The sequence below is a fragment of the Elaeis guineensis genome, chromosome 15 (genome assembly GCF_000442705.2).
Source record: "Elaeis guineensis isolate ETL-2024a chromosome 15, EG11, whole genome shotgun sequence".
NCBI classification, from domain to species: Eukaryota; Viridiplantae; Streptophyta; class Magnoliopsida; order Arecales; family Arecaceae; genus Elaeis; species Elaeis guineensis.
The window spans coordinates 46,046,656-46,060,757 of record NC_026007.2 but is presented as its reverse complement, the minus strand read 5'-3'; the positions used below and the strand labels follow the sequence as shown (position 1 = coordinate 46,060,757).

General features: G+C 32.9%; 2 pseudogenes; both read right to left on the bottom strand.

Annotated features, from left to right (window-relative positions):
• Positions 1-255: 255 nt before the first annotated feature.
• On the bottom strand, positions 256-1,314 carry LOC140853955 (uncharacterized; annotated as a pseudogene).
• An 803-nt stretch (positions 1,315-2,117) lies between these two features.
• On the bottom strand, positions 2,118-11,738 carry LOC140853954 (uncharacterized; annotated as a pseudogene).
• Positions 11,739-14,102: the final 2,364 nt, after the last annotated feature.

Sequence of the window (14,102 nt, the reverse complement as noted above, 5' to 3'; positions counted from 1 at the left end):
ATGCCAAATATATTTTATTCATTAACAAATCAATTACAATACTTGGTTGCTCAACCGTCAACAGCTTGACGATTGGCTTTTTGGGACACATTTTCCAACACCATGCATCTTATGAAATAAGAAATAAAATTTAGCAAAAATTTGTAGTTGATCCAAAAGTAGTATTTACATACATAGTTATCAATAAGACCTATACCAAAAAGGTACTCAATATATAATATTCAAAATAAATACACAAAGCCCATAAAAACTTAGCTATATTTCACTTTGAAAGTTAGGCAAGTAAAGGGTTAGAACATATGCCCATCTATAATCCTCTAGAAAACTGAAAAAGTAATTAGTCTCTAATAGATCCATCATATTTTTTTTGTCCATCCTAAGAATCTCAGCTTGAGAAAGATTCTACACCTTCATCACCTAAGATATCATTGCCATCTTCTATCTACAGTCTCAGACTCATGTTTAAAATATGAAGCCAATTTGCCAATATGGTCTCCAATAGTTGCCATCAAGTTTTTCAGCTTAATCATCTCATATGTAAGCTCTCTCACTACCTCAAGTCTCTCATGCCTACCTTTCTTAGTTTTGGTTGGCCAATTTGGACCTATAGATTCAGTATTAGTAGTCGTTTGTGAAGTATGCATCATGAAACTTGGACTAGCATAATTGTTTTTCTCTTCTTAGCTCTCAATGATAGCTAGTGGTGTGTGTGGATACTATTGCTCCTCCATTTCTATTTCTTCAACAGCATTTGCAAGTGCTTCAACTTTCATTCTAGAAGCATGATCCCTTCCAAAGATATTAGTTAGGTCCTCAAAGTAAGGGAAAGGCTTGTTTCTTATACCATGAGCATTCGGGTGACCCTCATTAAAAAAAAAAGGGGACAACATAGTAAGTAAGAAAAGTTTTCAAATAAAATATGAACAACTTTATAATACCAATTTATCTTAACCTATTCTTTGAAGGTATCCTTCTTACAGGTCATGCACTTGTTGATGTCATCCCATCCAAATCCACTATAGTTAGATCCCAATATCTCTATGATAGCATTGTACTGCTTCTTCAAAAGCTTGACCCAAGACTCGATATGAGATGTTACTTTCAATCCACACTTAGGAAGCTTATCTTCCATCAGCCTCTCTAATTACTGCAAATATATACTCCTAAAAGTCCCATTGTTGGCCCTCTAACTTTCTTGGGTTACCAACTCAATCAATGACTCAACAAGCTTGGCATCCTTATAAAACTCCATTTTCTTATGCACTTTATCCTCTTGTTTCCTATTAACATTTTTCTTGCTATTGAGGTGCTCATATCTACATTCACAATCTTATATGTTATACTTATATAATCACAATTTACCATATTAGATTATATTATATGAATGAGTATAAAAGAACTATTAAGCAAGGATTTGACATAACACAAGATTATAATATAACACAACAAGAGTAAACTATTAAGTAAGGATATGATATAACATAATTTTATAACATAAAACAATAAGTGTTATAACATAGCAAGAAAAATATTAAAAAAGGATGATAACATAACATATAATATTCATACAAATGTTAAGCATCCTAAATATTAAATACAACAACGATAATAATTGTTTCTTCAAATTATGTTATGTTGCCGCTCTACGAGATTAGCCCTGAATGTATTTCAAGATGTAGATGACTCAATATGCTCGATATATGCACCATGTTCATGTGGGAAACTATCATGAGACCACTCCTTTTCATTATACAAAGCCTCAATAGAATCTAGAGGCATCTCTCTTCTAATGTACTTGTGTAGCAAGCAACATACGTAAATGATCCTACAAATTGTCTTAATAGGATATCAAGTATGGCTCTTTAGGATTGCTCATCTTAGCTTTAGTAGGGCAAAATATCTTTCAATTATATTCCTAGCCTTTGAGTGCCTCATATTATAGAGCTCCTCAAGTGTAGTGGATTGATGACCCTATCTCCACGCATGAAGATGATATCTCTAACTTCTAAATAAAGTTAAGAAACTCTTAAAATTTGTGTATCCAGCATCGCATAGGTAGTAATAACCTACTCGTTCAAAAGCAAGCAAAAAAATAAAGTGAGAAAAAATTATCAATCTTAATCATGAAAGAAAAGTATAGTAGTAATAAAGGACTTAAAATTACCTTATGGGAGTTTTAATCTATTTCTATGAAAAATGACATCCCTAAGGACCCTATTATCATGTGCTGACCCCTTCCATCCAGGTGACACATAAATAAATTGCATATCCTATGAGCACACACCAAGTATATTTGTAGAAATCTCATTCTTTCTTGATTGATATCTAGGTTTGTCTTTCTCTGAAACTCAAATTCTAATATGAGTACCATCCAATGCACCTAGATAATTCTACAATATAAATATAAATATAATAGTACTATAAGAAATTAAGGTATTAGCAACGGCCATTAGTGATGGTAAAATATGTCTATTAGCGATGGCATTACTGTTAGCAACGATTTCATTACTAATAATTATTTTACTGACGGCTATTAAAGACAGTATTTTCACCAATGCTAATATTAGTTTTACTAACGGCGTAAATGGTATTAGCGATGGCAACACCGTCGCTAATAATCATTAGTGACGGCAAGTAGAGGCAATATTCACCATCATAAAAAAAAATTATTTATTAAAATTATTAGAGACGGTGAAAAGAGTATTAACGATAGTAATTACTGTCTCTAATAATCATTAATGATGGCACTATTAGCGACGGTATTCATTATCGTAAAAAATATTTTTTTTTTATTTATCAAAATTATTAGCGACTGTGAAAAGAGTATTAGCGACGGCAACTGTCATCTCTAATAATCATTAGCTACGGCACTACTAGTAACAATATTTATTGTTGCAAAAACTAAAAAAAATTATTATTAAAATTATTAGCGATGATAAAAAGAGTATTAGCGACGGCAATACTCAATACAGAATATAATTTTTTTTTGAATATGATATAATTTTAGAATTTAAAATCTATTTTCATCATTCATTATCTAAATAATTATTATTAGAGTATCATCATAAAAAATTATCTCGATCCGATAGCTCTAGCTATATCGATCAATAAAATTTAATTTTGACGGTCACGAACGATCGCATGATGATCTGATAGATAGAGATAATCGATGGATCTAAAAATTTGCAACGATGATCTTGATAATATTTGTAGTATATTATTAAAATTTTACTTTAATTGGATATCATTATCATTATCAATTTAGTATGAGATGATTTGGATCGTTAAATAAAAAATGAGTGATCAAAAGGCCAAACGATATCTAATTATAAGATGATTTTTTAGACAAATGATGTTTGTTACTATTTTGATTGTTGTATGATGGTGATCATAAAATTCAAAATATATGTATATGAATGATCCAAAACTATATATCTCTTGATACTCATTCTTTAAATCTTTAAATAATTATATTTATACTTTTGCAAGATCTGTTTAACATAGATGATTCATATACATACAATTTAGATTTTATGATTACCACTATACAAATGATTAAAGTAATAGTAAAGATCATTTATCTAAAAAATTAGCTTAATAGGATGCCATTTGATCTTTTGATCACTTATTTTTTATTTAACGATCGAAATCATCTCATACTAAACTGATCATGATAATGATGTCTAATTGAAATAAATTTTTGATAGTATACTATAAATATCACCAATATTATCATTGTAAGTTTTTGAATCCATCGGTGGTTTCTATTTATTAGATCATCATACGATCATTCGTGACCATTGAAATCAAATTTTATTGATCGATATAGCTAGGACTGTCGGATCAAGGTAATTTTTTGTGACGATACTCTCACGATAATTATTTAAATAATGAATGATGAAGATGGACTTTAAATTTCAAAATTATATCATATTCAGATGTTTGTGAAGGTGTAGAGAGGTTATTAGCGATGATTTTTAGTGATGGCAATGTTGCCATCACTAATAGAGCTATTAGCGATCAAAAATCTTTTTAAAGATGGTTGATCTTGTTACTAATAAAAATATTTTTAAATTATTAACGATGGAGTTAGTGACAGTATTAGTGACCACTAATTTATTAGCGATATTATTAGCGATGGAAGTCATATCGTTGCTAATAATTTAAACAAAAATTATTTTAAAAATCTAATAAAAATATTAGTGATGGATTTTTATTTTTTAACGATGACAAGTTTGCCGTCGCTAATAATTCATCTTTTATAAAATTAAAAAAACTTTTCCTCTCCGCTCATTCTCTCCCGTTCCCACCCCCTAACCCCCCTCTCAAGTGTCCTCACCTCCCCCCAACCCCCCTCTCCGGTGTCCTACAACCGCTGTGACCTCGCCGGCCCCATCCCCATGCCGGCTCGACCTCAAGCCGACCTCACCGACCCTGCGGCCCTTGCCCCACTGCCCCCTGCAGCCCCACCCCATCGGCCCCGCCACCCCCAGCCCATGGCCCTGCCGCCTCCCGCAGCCCCATTCCTGCCCCACTGCCCCTCGTAGTCCGCTGCCCCTCTCCAGCCCCACCACCCCCTGTGACCCCACCCCAGCCCCACCACCCCCGCCCACGCCCCTGCCCCACTGCCAAAATTTTTTTTGGCTCCTATTATATATCATTTGATTACTGTAATTGATCTATAGAATTAATGTATTTTCTGAATAGGATAGAACCTATCTTCACCTATTAATTAATGATAGGATGCATTTACTATGTAAGCCATTTTGAATGATAAAATAGTATTTAGTAATTGCCTTATATTTATGTATATGCAAAATTCTTAGATAGTCTGTCATGGACCATAGTTGGATGGACCATCGAGTAGTCGACAGAGAGATTTCTATTGAATATAGAGAGAGTGTAGAGTACTTCTACGATTTTATTTTTGAGAATGTGGTACTCTTACATTAAAGACGGGCTCGTTGCCCTTATAACAGATATGGCAATAAAGAAATATTTGATAGGGATACAATTACTGTCCATTTATATAAGAGTAGATTTATGTCCAACTATAAGCATTGGTACCTGCATGAAGAGATGTGAGAGAAAGTTGCAAGGATTAGAATCGAGCAGGACATGGATAGAGATAGAATGGTGGATATGGTTATGGATGCGATTGGTCCTGAATTTAACTAGGATGTGGAGGATGATTCAAAAGCTGACAGCGGCGATTTCTACCATATGCTGAAAGATACTGATGAAGCACTATGGTTGGGATATGAAACACACACTGTGCTATTAGCTGTGTCAGAGTTGTTGAACTTAAAGATCGAGTTTAATATAATGGTCAATTGTTATGATAGGATGGTAGCAATAATAAAGAAAATGCTACCGAAGGATGAAAAACTTATTGGGAGCTTCTATGCTTTGAAAAAAATAGTGAAAGGGTTGGGCATGGGATATGAGAAGATAGATACATGCCATAATAGTTGCATGCTTTTCTATAAGGAGGACCAACAGAAGAGCTCATACAGTATATGCGGTGCAAGCCAATTTAAGCCAAGGCATGAGGGTAAGAATCAGAAGGACATATCATATAAAGTTCTTCGATATCTTTTCCTTACTCCTAGACTTCAAAAGCTTTATTTGTCCAAGAGTACTGCTGGACAGATAAGATGGCACAAAGAAGGACCACACAAGCACTTCGATATAATGTGTCATCCATCAGACGGTGAGGCATGAAAGTAATTTGATGCTTGCCCCCTTTAATTTGCTCAAGAATCATGCAATATCTAGTTGGATCTATCTACATATGGTTTTATACTGTTTGATCATGCAGCAGCCCCTTATTCATGTTAGCCAGTCTTTATCACTCCATACAATCTACCACCAGGGATGTGCATGAAAGAACATAACATCTTTCTTATATTAGTCATTCCTGAACCATGACATCCTGATCTGATAGAAGCATTGATGTATATCTAAGACCTCTTGTTGATGAGTTGAAATTGTTATAGTCCCATGGCATTCATACTTTTGATGCATTGAAGAAGCAGAATTTTGTAATAAAGGCTGTGTTGATGTGGACCATTAGCGATTTTTTTGCTTATGAGATGCTGTTAAGATGGAGCACTCATAGGAAGCTAGCATGTCTCTATTGCATGGAGAATATAAAATTATTTTAGCCTGAGCATGGTCATAAGCCCTATTGGTTCGATTGTCATCGTCAATTCCTCTCTGAGTATCATCTTTTTCGAAAATAGCGAGATAGTTTCAACAGGAATAAGACAGAGGAGGATCATGCACCCTAGCACCTCAGTGGTATGTAAGTGTTTCAGAGGGTATCCGAATTGGATGAAGCCCCGTTTGGCATTAAATTTGACAAGCAGAAGCCTCGGGGGTTCGGTACAACTCATAACTGGGTGAAGTGAAGCATCTTTTGGGAATTGCCCTACTGGTCCACTAATTTGATCTGTCATAACTTTGATGTCATGCATATCAAGAAGAATGTATTCGATAATATTTTCTACACTGTTATAGATATCAAAGATAAGATGAAAGACAATCCCAAGACTCGAGCAGATATGAAGAACGTATGCAAGCATCCTCTATTAGAGCTGGTTGAGGTATCATCTGAAAAAATTTTGAAGTCGAAAGCATCTTATACCTTAACAAGAAAGTGATTGAAGGATGTTTGCGAATGGTGTAAGAGCCTTAAATTTTCAGATAGTTATGCAAGTAATCTAGCTCGGTACGTCAATATCAAAGATTATAAGTTTTACGAGCTAAAGAGCTATGACTACCATGTATTTATGCAATGATTACTCTCATTGGCTTGGCGTGATCTCCTTTCTAACTCCATATAGAGTTTTTTGATCGAGCTTAACCTTCTATTTAGAGATATTTGTGCTACCGAACTATTCACCGATCACATCTCGAGTCTCGAAGCTAGCAGTGTCGAGATCATATATAAGTTGAACAAGATATTTTCTCCCAGCTTCTTTGACTCCATAGAGCATCTCGTGATTCATCTGGCATATGAAGCTAGGGTGGAGGGTCCAGTGCAGTATAGGTGGATGTATCCATTTGAAAGATACATGCACAGTCTCAAGAAGAAAGCGAAAAAAAAGGTTTGAGTTGAAGGTTCTATTGTGGAGACTTATATAAGAGATTTTAAATTTCAGCTGATATTACTTTAATTTCAGTGTGTAAATCAAGCTGATTCAAGTGGGCCGAAACGATGATGGTGGTGCTAAGGGATCAGAGCGAGAGATCTCAATATTTGCCTATCCCACTCAAAAATTTGGACATGAGGTTTGTCGGATTTTCTCCAATACTGAATTTTGACAGGCAGAGATATATATTTTGCTAAATTGCATGAAGGTCAACCCATATGTCCTGTAAGTATCCATCATAATCTTAACTCTTTAATCACTTATTTTAGTATACTTATCTTATGCATGTTTAGGCAATATGATGAGATACTGAAAGGAGAAAACCCGAGCATAAATGATGAAGAAATATCAACACAGCACTCAGAAAACTTTGCATGTTGGTTCTGCCAATTGATAAGCATCCATATCATTTTATATGTTTTAATTTTTTTCAATTTATTTTTTTTATAATATGCAGGTCATTCAAGGGAGCGTGTCCATACCGACGAAGCTGAGACCATTAGGTTATGGGCCTGAAAAATACATGACATGCTATAATGGTTGTAACGTAAATGGTTTTAAATTTCACATCCAGCAATATGAAAACTATAAAAGTACTATGAATAGTGGTGTGTATATAAAAGGTAGCTGGTGGAAAGATAAGATGGAGAATGACTACTATGGAATCCTCGAAGAAGTGATTAAGATGAGCTACATTGGAGGTAATAGTGTCATTTTATTTAAGTGCCAATGGTTTGATACCGACAATGGTATGAAGGCTGATCCACGGTATGGGCTTATTGAAATCAAACATGGATCAAAAGCTTATGTCAATGAGCCATTTGTACTGGCTGCACAAACTGCTCAGGTGTATTATACTCTTTTTCCATCAAAAAAAAAGAAGAAAGAAATATTGATGGGCTGTATATAAAATTAAGTCTCGAGCTGTTCATTACGTGCTCGAAGAAGAAGAAGAGTCTCAATTACCAGAATGCTTTCAAGAGGATGAGATAGTAGGAGTTCATCAATCATTCGATGATGTGAACTTGGATGCTCTAAAAATTCTCCTACGTGAAGATGGCCAATATGAGGAGGTAGATCTAACTGAGATTGTTTTAAAGGACAATCTTCCCCAAGAAAGGGAAGAAGAGGAAGAAGAAGAAGAAGAAGAGGATGAATTGAAAGAAGATTTCGAAGGATACCAAACATTTGAAGAGGCTGATGAGTAGTGCTAAGTATATAATTTTTGGATCATTTTAATTACTTATCTTACATCATTTTAAATCTTGTATTTTCATCCATAATTTTATAATTAATTTAGTAAATCTATTTATTTTTATTTTCAGAGAGCATACATCATATCTTCTAGAGGTCGAAACCATGCTAGCCGAGGACAGAGCTCTCGAGAAGAGTGCGATCATGTGGCCAGCTCGCATGGTTCTGCACCTCTCTCACTGGGCAGTAAGCTCTAACACTTAATTTATATATTTTTATTTATATTATTTTATCATTTGTTAACTAATATAATATTTTTTGTATTAGATATTTTGTACTCAGGTTCGGAGGATAGGGGGTCACCAATGACCCTACAGTCACATGCAGTAGCAACCGTTGGCTCTCAGACATAGCATCGTGGTCAAGGATCTACCCGGCTCGTGGCACCTTTGACTCGATCGAAAGATAGAGAGATCATCCATATCTAGAGCCACTCATAAGTACTACATGCTCAATTAATATATTTAGAATTTAGTAATTTTAGAGTTAACATTTATTCTTCGAAATCAATTTTGTAGCATATTTAGAGAGCCTTCTACATCTCATGTCATTATCGAGATCATACATCGATTGATGTCGGGATCAGTGAACGAGTTCTCGAGTTGGTCATCGGAAGTTCGTGATGCAGCCGGGAGATATTTTTGGTAAGTCAAAACTAGTTTAATTTTTAATTTTTTGGTACATTGGTATTTTAATTACATATTAATACATGCTTGCTTCTATCTTGCAGGAGTACTACCAATTTGAGACTCCCAAGGATAAGAAGGCTGGCCGTCGGACCTTCGAGGAGGTGGCCACATGGAGGTTCTGAGATGGCCTCTATAGCCTCAAGCAATCCACCATCTAGCACATTGATTCTCAATCACTAGTGAATTAGAGGTCCTTTACGGATCACTAGATGCAAGCGCATATATGGCAGGCCCTCTATGACTAGTGGAGTGGCGAGGAGTACTCCATAGGCAGCAGAGGGCCTAGCAAAATTGGACCATCCAGTAGGATCCAATCAGGCACACGAGCAACTCGATTGACACATATTGTGGCCGATAGACTGACAAAAAATCTATACTAAAACTCTTTATTAGAACTGTAAAAACTCTTATATGCATACTTTAACTAATTTAATTTTATTATTTACTTATTGTAGATACGGTAGCTGGATCATCCATCAAAATGCTATAGTTATGGGAGGCCACACGCCAATCTAAGAGGACTGATGATTATTTAGATTCTATGTCGCGACAGATCATGATAAAAATTTTAAATTTTATTTACTAATTAAATTATTATAGAATTTAATTTTTATATTAGAACTAATGTATTTCTAAACTGTGCAGATGTTTTACGCAGAGTACGTTGCTGAGAGGTATAGCGATGACCCATCTTCTCAGTCCTCCTTGATCTTGAGGGATGGCTCAGCATCACCAAGGGGCTGAGTAGGAGTCGGATCATAGAATTTGACTACAGCTTCAATCCTCCACCAACTCGACATCCTTCGGCATCCTCATAGGCCTCGATGTGCCAGACCTGGAGCAATGCACACATAAAGGAGGCCGTGCAGAGGCTTCTGAGTCAGTAATCTTAGAGCCTCCTGGATGCCATCTGTGATACGATCGTAGAGCTTCTTCGAGATCTACAGCTGTATGACTGGCTGGACTCATCATCCCAGCCATCATATTAGATAATTATATTACTAAACTCTTTTACTTATTTTAAATTTTCATATTTAGAAGCTTCATATATTTATGTTTGAGTTCGAGAAGGAGATCTAGGGACTAAAAATTCAATCTAACCATCCAATCGATGGGTCGGGGGTGTCTATAACTCCGTATCATTGAATAGAATATATAGAAATAATTTATTTGAGAATCAAAGGAGTATATCGAAAGATACACCTCTATATCAAAACTTACTAATGTTGTTTTATTTTTTTTATTACAGGATGCTAGGACATCCGACTCTCATCCACCAACGATTGGAGAGAAGTAGGAGGAGGAGGTAGATGATGATGAAGATTGGACCTGATTTTTTTTAATGTATTAATTATATATTTTTTGATACTAATTGTAAAAAATTATATAATTTATATTTTTAATATAATATAATTAAATTTTAATTTTTGATTGTCATATTATCTTTGAATTTTAATTATAATAGATATTAGAAACCATAATTTATTATGATTAATTAAAATAAATTTTAAAAAATATTTTTATTATTTTTTTAAAAAATAAAATTAATTATTAATGATGGTATTAGCGATGAAAAATATCGTCACTAATACTTATTAATGATGATATTAGTGATGATTTCGCTGTCTTTACTATTTTTTTTAAAAAAATTATTTAATTTAAAAATTAAAAAAATAGAGATAGCATTAGCGGTGGCATTGTTTGTCGCTAATAATTATTAGCAATGATATTAGCCATGAAAATACCATCACTAATATTTTTTTTTAAAAAAATTAATTTAAAAATTAAAATAATTAATGATGGAGTTCTTCCATCACTAATGCCATCGCTAATGGTCATATTAGTGACGGTGATAATTTCTGTTGCTAATAAGGATATTTAACGATAAAAATTTTTTAGATTGACTGTTACGACAGAGTTAGCCACAGCGATGTTATTAGCGACGACTGGTGGACTATTAGTGATGGCAAATAGCTATCGTTAATAGTCTGAATTCTTGTGTAGTGAGTGTTTAACAATATAATAAGCAAAAATAGTATCTTTAATTTAAACTATAATATTAACTCACCTTAAACCACTTCGATTTTTGATCTGTTGATGTTTCTGTAGCAGGCTCAGACTTTTTTAGCAAGTGTGTATAAAGTCTCAAGATAGCATTCAGGATAGCATTAAAATATCTACTTATTGTTTCACCCGATCTACGATAATATAATTGCACAACCCTATTTTTGGAGTGATGGCTTAGGGTATGAAGGAATACCGCAACCATCTCTTCCACATGAATATTTCTATTCTCCTCTAATTTGCCAACTGATTTAAGTATTTCACAAAGTTTCCAAAATGCCCTCCTATCCATTCTAAGTTGATCGATACAAACTTGATCACTCTCCATTGTTACAAGCCTAAGATTAACTATTCTATTCATCACCCTCTCATCAAGTGTTCTATCAAAAACATACACCATGTCCTTAAGAATTCTAATATTCAGCCATGCCAAGGTTTCAAGAATCATAACCTTCATTGACATTATCATCAACATCATCTTTGTGTATATCACCTAAATGCTAATTGCCATCTTCTTTCTTTTAGATATAGATAAATGAGCCATAATTGCCAAAAGCAAACAACAAACAATCATAGGATAAAAATCAATTAAATAATCATTATGAGTGCATTTAGAAAATTATAAAATAATATCTTTTCTTTTTTATACTAATTTTGACATAAAATAACTAGTAGAAATATAACAATAACATAGAATATAATTCACTGATAAAAAAATGTAAATAGTCAAGAACATCTAGTTATAAGTTTTGCTAAATATAATTTAGATCAAATTACAAATCAAAATAGTGAATGTTTCAAAAGTATTTTTTAAATATAATATACTAATAAGTGAGACTCATCATATTAATGAGCCAAAAGTACATGGCCAATAGGTCTTATAGGCAATAGTAAATATTTTAGTGGCCACGATTCTTATGTTTCTTCAATATAACCAAAAAAACAATAGGCCACCTAATGCATAACCCATTCAACATAACCCACGAAGGCTAAAACAAGTGAATAGGGGAATGATAGAGTATGTTCATGTAAGAGAGACCTTAAAAGAACTCAAATATAGATGGATGGGAGACCTTAAAAAAATCGTGGTGATAATAGGGGAATGGATACCAAAACAAACTTTTGTATTTGAGTTCATAGTGGTTAATAGGGGAAAAAGCTTTTCTATTCAAGTAAAAGGTCCTAATGTTAATAGGAGAGAGTACATTCATAGCAATTGATAAATAACCATTCAAATGATATTATTAAATTATATATAGGTGCTCATATGCATCAAAATGAGAATCACATAAATGTTTAATGGATGATATTGTTTTAACCGATCAAAGAGAGGAGATGGCAAAACAAAAAAAATACTCCTGTCCATATAAACACTAACGGTTCAACTCTAGAGGCATTAAAATTTAAGAAAAAATAATAATAAGAAAAGGAAGAAGAGAGAAGAAGACTTACTTGAGAGCTGGATTAAGGTGGAGATGCTAGCCGCCCTCTATTGAAAACTTTCTTAAGATTTTTGCAAGGAGAAGAAAATATTGACCTTGGCATATATCACTATTCAATATCTCATCTTAACTATCCATTCATATTTTATAGATTTTCAACTGTTAATCTTATAAGGATATTTTTGGAAAGAAAAGATAGTCATCACTTTTCGTCCTATGAGAAGTCTCAAAATCCACCTCTCCCATGAGTTTCTATTTTTCATGAAATATGGAAAGTATCTTCTCATAGGAAGAGCTTTTTTTCTTCTCTCTCCTCTTAAAACTCTAACCAAATAAGAGGACTTCTTTTCACTTTTCAGAAAGTACCACTTTCTTCCTCCACTTTCTGTAAATCAAACGAGTCCATAGTGTATAGTCGTAGCTAGAGGCATGTAGTTGAAATAAGTGAAGGTGGAAATGCTCTATACCAATTGTTAAGAAAGTAACAATCTACACTATAAGAAATTAGATTTTAGTGACAAGAAGTATTGTCACTAAAATTATGAAAAATTGTCACTAACAATTTTAGTGACGATATTTTGAGTCATCACTTATTATCACTAATACTCAAGTCACTAATATATTAGTAACAACTTTCAAAGTTGGTCACTACTAGTCAACTTAATAGTGATGATATTATTATCACTAATATTTATAATAATAGTGATGATAATATATTGTTATAAAAATTATTATTAATAATGATAATGATGTTATTACTAAAAATTATGATAATAGTGACACAAATATTGTCAGTAATACTATCACTATTAGTGACACAAGTAGCACCACAATATTTGTCTATAGTGACAACAAAGTCATCACTAATATTAACATATTAGTGATAGTACTCTTTATCACTCAAATGAAATAATATTAATGATAAATAATATCATCACTAAATATATATTATATTAGTGATAATTAGTGTCATTAAAAGTTTTATAATCATTAAATATATTTTTAGTGATGACATGATGTTGCCACTAATGATTTCTTTTAAAAAAATAAATAACCTTATGAGGAGTATATGTTATGTTACCTGCTTTATAAATTAAGATTAATTTACATTTATAATAATAATAAACTTTGATGTGAAAAAATTATACATATCAACCTTTTACATATCCATTAAAGTATCAAAATATATCCAAAATACAATTGTAACTTCCTATGTATACATATTCATAGTAAAATACAAAAAGCATACACTGTGATCCTATGATTTTGCATAATGAACAAAAAAAAATTGATCCCAAGAAAGTTCAATCATGATCTTGCACAATGAATAAATGAAAAAAAATCAATTAGTATCATTCAGAAATATAACTTATATTAATTCAGTTATATAAATGTTATAAGGAGAAGAGAACAAGAAGTACTACTTATCGAAATTTGAAAATAAAATAAGTTTAGTTCATCATATAGTATGTTTTTAATTATAAAATATATTATTA